The sequence below is a fragment of the Gavialis gangeticus genome, unplaced genomic scaffold (assembly GCF_001723915.1).
Source record: "Gavialis gangeticus isolate Ggan-Ray unplaced genomic scaffold, GavGan_comp1, whole genome shotgun sequence".
NCBI lineage: Eukaryota > Metazoa > Chordata > Crocodylia > Gavialidae > Gavialis > Gavialis gangeticus.
The window spans coordinates 8,834,338-8,844,118 of NW_017729029.1; the positions used below are offsets into that span (position 1 = coordinate 8,834,338).

The following is a 9,781-nucleotide window of genomic DNA, read 5'->3' on the forward strand; positions in this document are numbered from 1 at the left end:
TTGGGGGGGGCATTCCCCCCCCCCCCCCGGGGCCTCTGCCAGGGTGTGTGCAGCAGCAGGAGCCCCCCGTGCACCTGGATGAGCTGTCCGAGCTCTGACCCTCCATGGACCAGCCTGGCCCGGCTGGGGCCCCACTCACCCCTGCCTCTGCCCCACTCCCTCCCTTACTGTGGGGGCCTCAGTCTGCGCTCCCCCCTCCAGACTGACCTGCTGGGAGGTGGGAGGGCAGGATAGGTGTGGCAGGGTGGTAGATCCTGGATTGCCCTTTACTTTAAAAAGTGATCTTTACCTTAAAAAGGTTGGCAACCATTGTCCTAGACAATGAGCAGAGCAACACAAGAATCTTTTCTTAACCTGCATGTCATTAGTCTTTAGTTTGTGAGCAAGAAAAGATTCACTAAAAGTGGTAATTGAGTAGACCTGCTTAACAAAAAGCAAGGTGTGAAGCATGGAATCAAATATGGTCAGTGTGCTGAGCACCTTTCAAACCCTACAGGCTGGCATAGCCCCTGTCTTAAGGAGTTCCTAGTATAAATTATAGATAGCATGAAGGCACAGACTTAATGAAAATAGTCATAATGATCACTCAGCCAGGATTCAGGGAAGTATGTGCTGCATCACTTCCTTTCAGAAGGATTTACCAGGGCAACCTTGATAGGAGTTGCATTTCATGTGTAATCTCTTGAAAGATCTGCCTACATGGAACAGCAGATTTAATCTGCACCTGTAGTGAGTGAGTTATTTGCATTAGATGCCAGTTGCATGTATCCAGGCAGCAGCAAGCCTGCAGAATATTCAATTTAGGGGCACAAAGCAACTTTTGCAGGGTGAGTTGAGCTCTGCATACTGGAGGAGGTGGAGGGGAGGAAAGGGGAGGGGAGTGGGAAGGTGGCATCTAAATGAAAGTGACCGAAATGCAGTGACTACCACAGGGGGAGGCAGTAATACAGGGCAGTGCTGCTGCAGGAGGAGCTCCTGTAAGGGACAAAGTCCCCATAGGCCAGTTTGTATAGGTCTTTATTCTTTAATTCAGTCTTTTGTGTTCTTTTCATGACTGAGGATCAAAGAGTGACTGCTGTGGCCGGCTAAGATACCACAAACAGAACAGAGTCATGTTACTGAGGTTCCCCCTCCCCTTCTCTCAGAGACCCAAGGACGTTTAGAATTGGATGGAGCAGCCGCCCAATGCTGTCTAGGGAACAAAAAGCACTTTGTACCTGCTTAATAAACCTCACTCCACCAGCTGCCACTGATGCTTCCAGAAGTGAGCAAACAGGAGGCCCTGCCTTTCCTAGAGGATGCAAGGGGTTTGGGGTGGGGAAGGGAGAGATTTGCATTTAGGACAAAAAAAAAAAAGCAATCACAAAGCCCTGATTGTAAGGGTAGCCCCTTTGTAGTTTCTTGTGGGGTGTTTGTGGCAGGCTGCTTCTGGTATCTGCTTGTTGCTCATAACATTACAAATACAACTATAGTCAATAACATTTAAACTAAGACTTAACATCTATACATTAAGAGAGAACAAGGAAATAAAACTACATTACTATCCTTCTATTTCTTTTCTTTCCATAATAACAAGACATGTTCATTCATTTCTTGCTTCCATCATTTTACCGGCAGATATAACCAAAGTATAATACAAGTAACAATAATTTGAATCAATAATACAGGAGACCCTCGCCATTCGCAGTGGATACTTTCTCGTATCCCCCGTGAATAGCGAAATCTCCAAATAAGGCACTGTGTTCATGAACGCAGACAACGTTCATGAACACAATGCCCCTGGCAGCAGGGGACATGGCTGCACTGGTGGTGGCGACAGGAGCGCGGCGACGGGAGCCCAGCGGCCTCAAGCGCAAGGCTCCTGAGGAGCTCCTTTTAAGTGTATTACAATGCGGGTTCGGCATTCGCAAATACTTGAAACCATGAATGCCGAACCCGTAAATAGCAAGGGTTTCTTGTACAATGATCAGGGGGTGAGTAATAATGTGAATAACTCCTTGGTTGAAGTTCCAGTGGGTCAGTTTATCTCACCAGTTTCTTCAGTACTTTAATCCTAGCACTCAGTTCCTTTAGCTGGTTGTTTTTTCAATCCATGAGCATTACCCACAACTTTTCCTCCTTCTTCTAGGATAAACCAGTCTTTCTATATTTTTTACCAACTTCTTCTAGGTCCTTCTATAGCCAAATGTGCTTGTTAAGGTGACCTGCACTAAAATGCTTCACTCTGGCTTCTGGGTCAATTTGTTGTATAAAATTTAACATGTGGTACTTGGAATCCAGGGTATCCTTTTGCCTTAACAGTTTGCGTGGAAATGTTACTGCACCAGGTTCCCTCTTTTAATTCTTCTACCCCTGTTGTTTGATTCTGCATGACATAGGTGACATTTGTTACCGAGGACACATGCAGGCATATGTGCCCTTCACTGAATTACCATAGGCCCTTGCTATATCCTTTTATGGACGTGCGCACCTCACATGGGCTGTTTGCTTTTTCCTCAGCAGCTCTGTCCATTTTTTCACCATTTCACCATCCTGGCAAACCCACCCACTTAGCTGGCATTGTCAGCAATCCTGTGCACTTACGGCTATCCAGTGGTCATCTTCCCACAGGATCCACTCAGGGGCTCCGGTGGGCACAATGGCTGCACCATTAATCATACTTCCAATGTTTATGACAAGGTATGCCTTTCCCTCAATTCCAGTTACGGGACCTAGTGTGTATATATAGTGCATTGGTTAAAGGTGCACTCTCCTAAACTGACTTAACACCAATCTACCCAAGGCATATTTGTGTTACCAACCACTCTGTTCCAACTAGGAGGCTACATTTTATGGGATGTACCTTATATCAGGCATTTAATTTCCTGTGCTATCTGTAGTTCAGCTGCTTGGCAACCCCTGGCTCATGTCATGTTATGCATGGCAGTAGTCTGCATTAATACCAGCCAACACTTCTGTCCAAAAACGAGGTTGTCAAAATTTTAGATTGTGTTGATCTCCAGCTTCATTAACCCTGTATTTACTGCCAAACGATCTTGTCACACTTGAGATGTATAGCCTTCTGCTGATTGTAGCTTGCTTTCTAAGTTTTGGATGTTTTCTGCAATTTTCTTTTAAAAAAATTAAAGAGGCTGAAGGAAAGATAGGACAGTTACAAAAGAGAGGCGCTTTTCTACTGAAGCTGTGGCCCCCCCACAGAGTTTGTTCTGTAACTGCACTAACCAGCAACAGTGCCTTTTCACCTCTGCTCGATTGAGGAGACTTACCATCTCTGACACCCTTTCACGTGACTGTGGAACCCTAATTAGTTCCCTGGTACATGCATTATGATAGTCTTTAATTATGTACATACAATTTCCCCAAGGACCCTCACTTCACTCAAGGTATAAGCTGAGTGGTGCTCACTTAACAAGCATACCCACTTTTTATTCAGAGTGGGGAATTTCAGAGCTCTAATTACTAAGGTTGGTGCCTAAGTCAGCGTTTTCCAAACCTGATGGGCACTTTGGCACCCCCCCTCGCAACCCTTGCTGTCACTGCAGATGGCTGTTGCCAGCAGCAATGGACAGCAGGACATTCAGCAATAAGAGAAGCAGCTGCAGTAGGGAGAGACACAAGAGGGTCCCTATATTACACTGCTGCTGCCCCCCCTGCTGTGCAGACTCCCCAGTGGCCTCCATTCTAGCAGCCTCTGTAAGTCAACACCTGGGACTGGTGTCCTGCTTCCCTACCCCTAGTCATGCTACTGATTAATTTCCTCACTGGCTTTTCTGTGGCAGTCATTGTATTAGTACCCAAGTGTTTTATACACATTGTTATTCCACAAGGTTAGTGTAAAGATGAAGGTGTTGTAGACAGAAACCTGAATCCCTAAGGTCGTGGCCCAGTGCCCACTAATTTTGGGTGTCCAACTTGAAGTGTGTAGGATCTAATTAAAAAAACAACCAACCAACCAACCAAAAAAAGTACTTTGCTTTGTAAGGCACATTATTGTTCAGGGTGCCTACTGTGCATTTAAATGCAGAACACAGAGTTGCAGCTAATGGTGAATCAGACCCCAGGGTTCAAAGCTGGAACATACAGTTAGTGACCACCTCTAAAGAGTCAGTTTAAGAGTCTTGCCCAGTGTCACACTGGAACCATGCTGCAGGGACAGTTGGAACCCAGGTCTCTGGTATCGGGGGGGGGGATATATATTAGTAGCCATGGCAACACTTGAACTTAATTGGTGTAACTTAAATTAATTTAAAATGTAAACTTAAAGCAATACAGTGGTGTACACTCACTGTCCACTGCTGCTGGAGAGCCTGTGGTATCCTCAGACTGTGGTTCTCCATGCAGATAGTATTTGAAGTGACTACTGGGTGAACTTCACTGTGTGAAGTTAATCAGGCAAACAATTGGATTGTAGTGGAATCAGACCCACCCTTGAGAAAACCTAGACCTGTCTAGCATTTAGATCAGTTTGTATGTGGACACAGTTTCCAGAAGATAAAGTTGACTTGGTAACAATTGAGTGAAAACTTTGGTTGTTAAAATTAGAGACGGAAAAATAATATTGGTGCAAGTCGTATCTGACCTTCACCTCCAAAGCCTCTGCAGGACTGTTCCCGTTAGATTACACTCCAGGGGCTTTATCAAGTTATTGATGATGGAAACCGTGAAGCTTCCACCACTTCCCTTAGGAAAATTTTCCACCTTCAAAACAGTTTCCGTAGGAGGAAACATCCTGATATTCTGCTGAATTCCCTTTGTTTGATTTTTGTCCCATTACTCCAGTCCCCCTTGGGCCAAACTAACCAAACCCTCCCCTTTCCTTTGTGTCTATACCCTGACACACTTAGATGTTACAATCTCTTTTCAGCCTCATTAGTATTTGTATTCAGTTGCTTTAATCTTCCCCCCCCTTAGTGTAAATCCCTCTGGCTCCTTTATTATTTTTCTTGGAAAATCTCCATTGTGATTTTTATAATTATACTACTTCACATTTTCAAATAATGTGGGCAAACAGCTTGCTCCTGGTCAGCCTGGGAAGACAATTCCTTCCATTAAGTTTAATTTGCAGGGTACTGGATCATGAATAGGACTGAATTTCTCTGAGAATTCAGTTCATTTGAAATTATATTGCAGCACAAAAAACCTACTAGTGACATCAGAACAATGGGAATGGCATCATAATTTGAGCTTCAAAGAGGGGCTTAGCAGTTTCTGGTCACTTGGTCCATGCTTGGTTGAGTACACCTGTCAAAAAAGATTCTGTAATAGCACTACAGAAGCAAGAAGTGACTTCTTTGACACTGCTAATAACCTGTACAGCACAGGAGGTAATTTAGGATGTGGTTTCCCAGGAAGAACCACCCCTACACCTCCAGAGCTTTGCCACCAAGTCTGGAGGGGTGGGCAGCTATTTCCAAGAACAGAAAGCCTCATTAAATGTGGCTATAAAATGCTGCCTTAACAACTCTTAACACCTAATTAAAGATTGTTCACTTTAAATGCTGAGATTATTCTGGACAGGAAGGCAGGAGTGAAGGGAGAAAATTGTCAGCTCCCTCTGGGCTATCATCCTTTTTTAAACCTGCTATGTGTTCTGTTCTGAGACATCAAAAGAAGCAACTTGACCCCAGTTGCCAATACACATCTTTACTATAGAGTTAGCTTAGGCTGTTACGTGGGAGTTGCCACTAGGTCTGCATCTATACCCACCTGCCTGTGCCACTAGAAATTGTTGGGAAACAGCTACTGTCACTGTCAAGCTACCAGAGTGCATATGTACCCATTGCCTCACCATGTTTCTCTCTATCTATCCAGAAGGACATATAAGCTTCTTGCAGTTGACTGGGAAAGAATTGTAGTGTCCCAAAGAACCACGGGAGGATCCTCACTAGTCCTCCCACCTCACACAAGTGAATGCAGAACTGTATGGGCCTAGTCAGGTCTAGCTTTGTATTGTGAGTGCTCACACTCAAACTAGGCCAGACTTGAGTGCTGAATGGCACAAAGGAATTCAGTAGTGAAGAGCCCTAAGTAATCTATGTGCCACTTGGGTTCATATTTATGACACTTGTGAGAGCCTCTCCTTTACTGGTGCAAAAGAGTGCTACAGTCTGAAGATTCCTTTCTGACAGATTAAGGGATTTTCTGTAGGAGCATTTATACCACTGATGTGTAGCAGGGTGGCATCCCCAAGGTGGCCATAAGCCTCTGGAGGCCAGATAAATAAAATTTCCTTTTTTGCCCTTTGTGCTCTGGGAACAGTCTCCCCTTAGCTTGCTTGTCACACCTTGATGCATTATGGTTATAAGAGGGAGGCTGCCCCAAGACTTCCCAAACCTGGTCTTGTACCACCTGGGAGCTGTGCTCCTTTGTTTTTCGGGACAATTGCATGACTCTTTACCTATCCTACACCATGCCTTGCAGATGGCATTGTGGATGTTCTTTCTATCACGTCTACACATATGCAGCCCCCCTCCAGACCCTCAGTCTCTCACACAGCCCTCTTCTGGTGCTTCAGACCATTTGGTCTTTTGGACAGCCCCACTCAAGGTCCCTCAGTCCATCCCTTAGTCATTCTCTGGGCTGCCAGACCCCTCAGCCCTTAGCTTGACTCCCCTCCAGGCTGCCAAATCCCTTGGCCCCTCACTTGGCCCCTTCCTGGGTCCTCAGACTTCTCAGCCTTTCAGCCAGCCCTTCTCACCCTTCTCTCATTCCCTGGTCTCACCCTTGACCCCTCTCTGGGTTGCAAGATCCGTTCATGTCTCGCACGACCCTTCTCTGGGCCTCACTATTCCTTGGCCCCTCACTGGGGTGCTGGACCCTTTTGGTTCCTACTGCACTATTCCCCCAGCCCCTTGCCAGGCCCCTGGACCCTTCTGGTCCCACTCACTCTCAGCCCCATCCTGGGCCTCTGAACCATCTGGTCCTGTCTTTGCTTTTAGGTGTGCTCCCCTAGCCTTTTTCTGCCAAGGGGTAACCTGCAAGGCAGTGGGAGCTGGGGTTTTAGGGCACCCCACAGTCACCCTTCCCTGGGGTTTGGCCTAGGTGGCACTTCCAAGAGGCTGCTCCGCCATGAGCTGTCCCACCACTGTGACCTCAGACCTCAGTAGGATGCAGTTTTCAGCCAGACCCAGGACCAGCTTAGACCCTGGTCTCACAAGCTCTCATGCAGCCCCCTTCTGGACTCAGCTCATGCTTTCCTCCAGGCTACCTCTGGTCCTGGCTCTCCTACCTCTGGGCTGCCTTGTCTCGATGCTGTCTTAGACCCTCTATGTCCAGTGGCCCTGTCCCAGCCATTCTTATTCTGAGCCTCAGTTTCCCTGACCCCTTCCTCTCTCGCTGTGGCCACACCTGGACCTTTGGCCTGTCCTAGGCTCTGGCCGTGCCTCGGGCCGGCTGAGAGCTCCAGCAGTGGCTCCAGCACTCTCCCGCAGTTGCTGCCTCCAGCCTTCAGCCCCTCTCCGACCCCAGCCCTGCTAGCAGGCCAGCAAGATTCTGCTGGGGTCAGTTCTCCAGCCTGCTGGCCCCCACTCACTCACAGGGCATAGATTCATAGACGTTAGGGTCCTCTCTCTCAGACTGCTCAGCTGGGCTCTTAAGCTCTCAGTCCCTATCCCTAGGCTGACCTGGGACCCACAATAGATCTTATGCACCACATCCCTCTCTCTGGGCTCCACCTGGATCTTATAACGGGGCTTCTGTGCTAAGCCCCTCCATCTAGGCTCCCCTAGGCCTTACAATAGGTCTTATGCTCTGAGCCTTCTCTCTGGGCTCACCCAGGCCCCAGCCTGGGTCCCTAGGAACCTCCTCCAGACTGCTTCAGCTGTCTTCCATGTGCTGGGGCTCCTGAGCTGCAGTCCTCCTGCTGAGCTGATGTTCTCTCAGTGGGGTCCAGACCTTACTACTGGGCTTCTCTCAGGCTCTGGGCTTATACCTGCTTTAAGCCCAGCCTTCCTCTGGAGTCAGGCAACTCCTTCTATCAGGCCAAGCCTCACTTGCTGGCTTCTTGGGTCAGCTGACTCCCCAGTTAGCCCTGGCCTGCACTTGTGGGTGGCTTTGCAGGCTGCCTGACCTCCTAAAGTGGTAGGCACCCCAAGTGCCCTGACACAGATATTATACCAAGATAAATATTCTGGTGAATCTTCCTGTGTAGATAAGCTTCTCATTGTAAGTGAGCAATATGCTGTAGGTGTTTCTACATAGATTTGCACCATGTAAACTCATGGTAGACCGTTTGGATTCATTGGCTTATTTGTGGAGACCAGTGGTCAAATACAGATGTGTCATGAGTAGTGTGTAACTCTTTGGGAGGTCTCTGGGCCAGTGTAGTAGTGATGTGAATTACACTGTAGATTTCTGGTGATTTAGTAAGGCAAGTGGGTGGAAATCAGTGCATCAGCAAGAGCAAGTAACAGGCAGGTGTAGGACGAGGTGGACCCCTCTGTCCATTCCACATCATTCTCTGTACTCTTGGGGCTACATGCAGCTCTGGTTTTGCTGCTTTTTCTTGGTTTTATCTGTTTTAAGTCATAGCTGTCCAGAGATCTCTACTTTCAGCCATATGGAAGGGAAGCTGTTTCTGTTTCCCTTTCATCTCCAGGCATAGGATTCCACATTGCAGAGCTCATCTTCACAAAGAAGTTGTCCCTGTGCTCCTCTTGGGCTTGGTGACTGAATTCTCTGCATCCTGGCCCTTTTGAGCTGCTGTCTAAGGCCAGGTTTCCCAAATGGTGAGGCTGGATCTGGAATCCCTCGGAATCTGGGTCTGGGTGGTCTGCATTGTCATTGGTAGGCTGTCTCTAAAGAACTGTGGCCAATGCTGCCATCTGCCTTCTCAAGAAAGCGGAGAGGCTTTCCTGCCCCTAAGAAGCCAGAGCAGTTGCATATTCCAGGCCCACATGTGGGCCACAACTTTCTTCACCACAGCTTTGTAGCAGAGACTATGAAAATAGCATGTCATTGTTTAGCACAGTGCCCTGAAGGTAAATTCTTTCCCTCTCCTTCAGTTTTGTAGCCTGAAAAAACAGCCTGTAGTCTTTCCTATTACATACAACCTGAATCCAAAGGTCGGTTCTCCAGTGTCTGCAGACTGGGGCTGTGTCCATTTTTTGGGCAGGGGCCAGTTTTCCTCTCTTGGAATAAATGTATCTCCCCTCTAAAATATCCTGTGGGGTGTATGTCTGTCTAAGAACATATATTTTCAGTGCTTTTAGTCATTTAAGGGTAGTAATAATAATATTAACCACCATTTGAACAACCCAGATTCCTTCATGTTCATGTTTTCAGAGTCCTCCTTATAGCAAGGAAAATTAGGTCTTTTTTTTTTTTTCTCCTATAACTCTTCTAAAGTAAAATGTCCTAAAACCCCCACTGAGCAAAACAGTCACATGCTGTCCCCATCACAAGCCAACACAAACATGCTGTTGGGCAGGAGCTATGCCTGGCTTGTTTGCCTCTTCAGAAGGTGAAGTTTACAATAGGAAATGGCTTTGTGTTGTTTGCCAGTGATTGTTTTGCAACCCCTCAGCTAACGCAGGATCTGATGCATCCACCTGTCATTCATAGAGGAAGAACAGTCAACTGGAACCATTGGTGGCAGGGTAGTTTACCTGTCAGCAGGAAGTTAATAGTGGAGCCTGATTGTCAAGTGGAGCTGTGAAGAGCCTGGGTTTTGTGTTTGTTAAAACCAGGCAATGTCTTATACAAGGAAGGCTGACTTCAGCGAACTCAGGCATTTAGTCAATGGTGCACTGCAGAGTAAGAGATTTGGCGAGATGGGAGCCCA

At 47.1% G+C, this 9,781-nt stretch overlaps 1 protein-coding gene across 1 annotated transcript in view; it reads right to left on the minus strand.

The window, feature by feature from the left end:
* Nucleotides 1–4,812: 4,812 nt before the first annotated feature.
* The window catches only part of LOC109300518 (MORC family CW-type zinc finger protein 4-like), a 9,494-nt gene continuing 4,525 nt past the window's right edge, over nucleotides 4,813–9,781 (minus strand). Inside the window, exon 6 of the mRNA XM_019521183.1 lies at nucleotides 4,813–4,856. The gene's annotated coding sequence lies outside the window, so the exon portion shown is untranslated. The remainder of the gene's footprint in view (nucleotides 4,857–9,781) is intronic.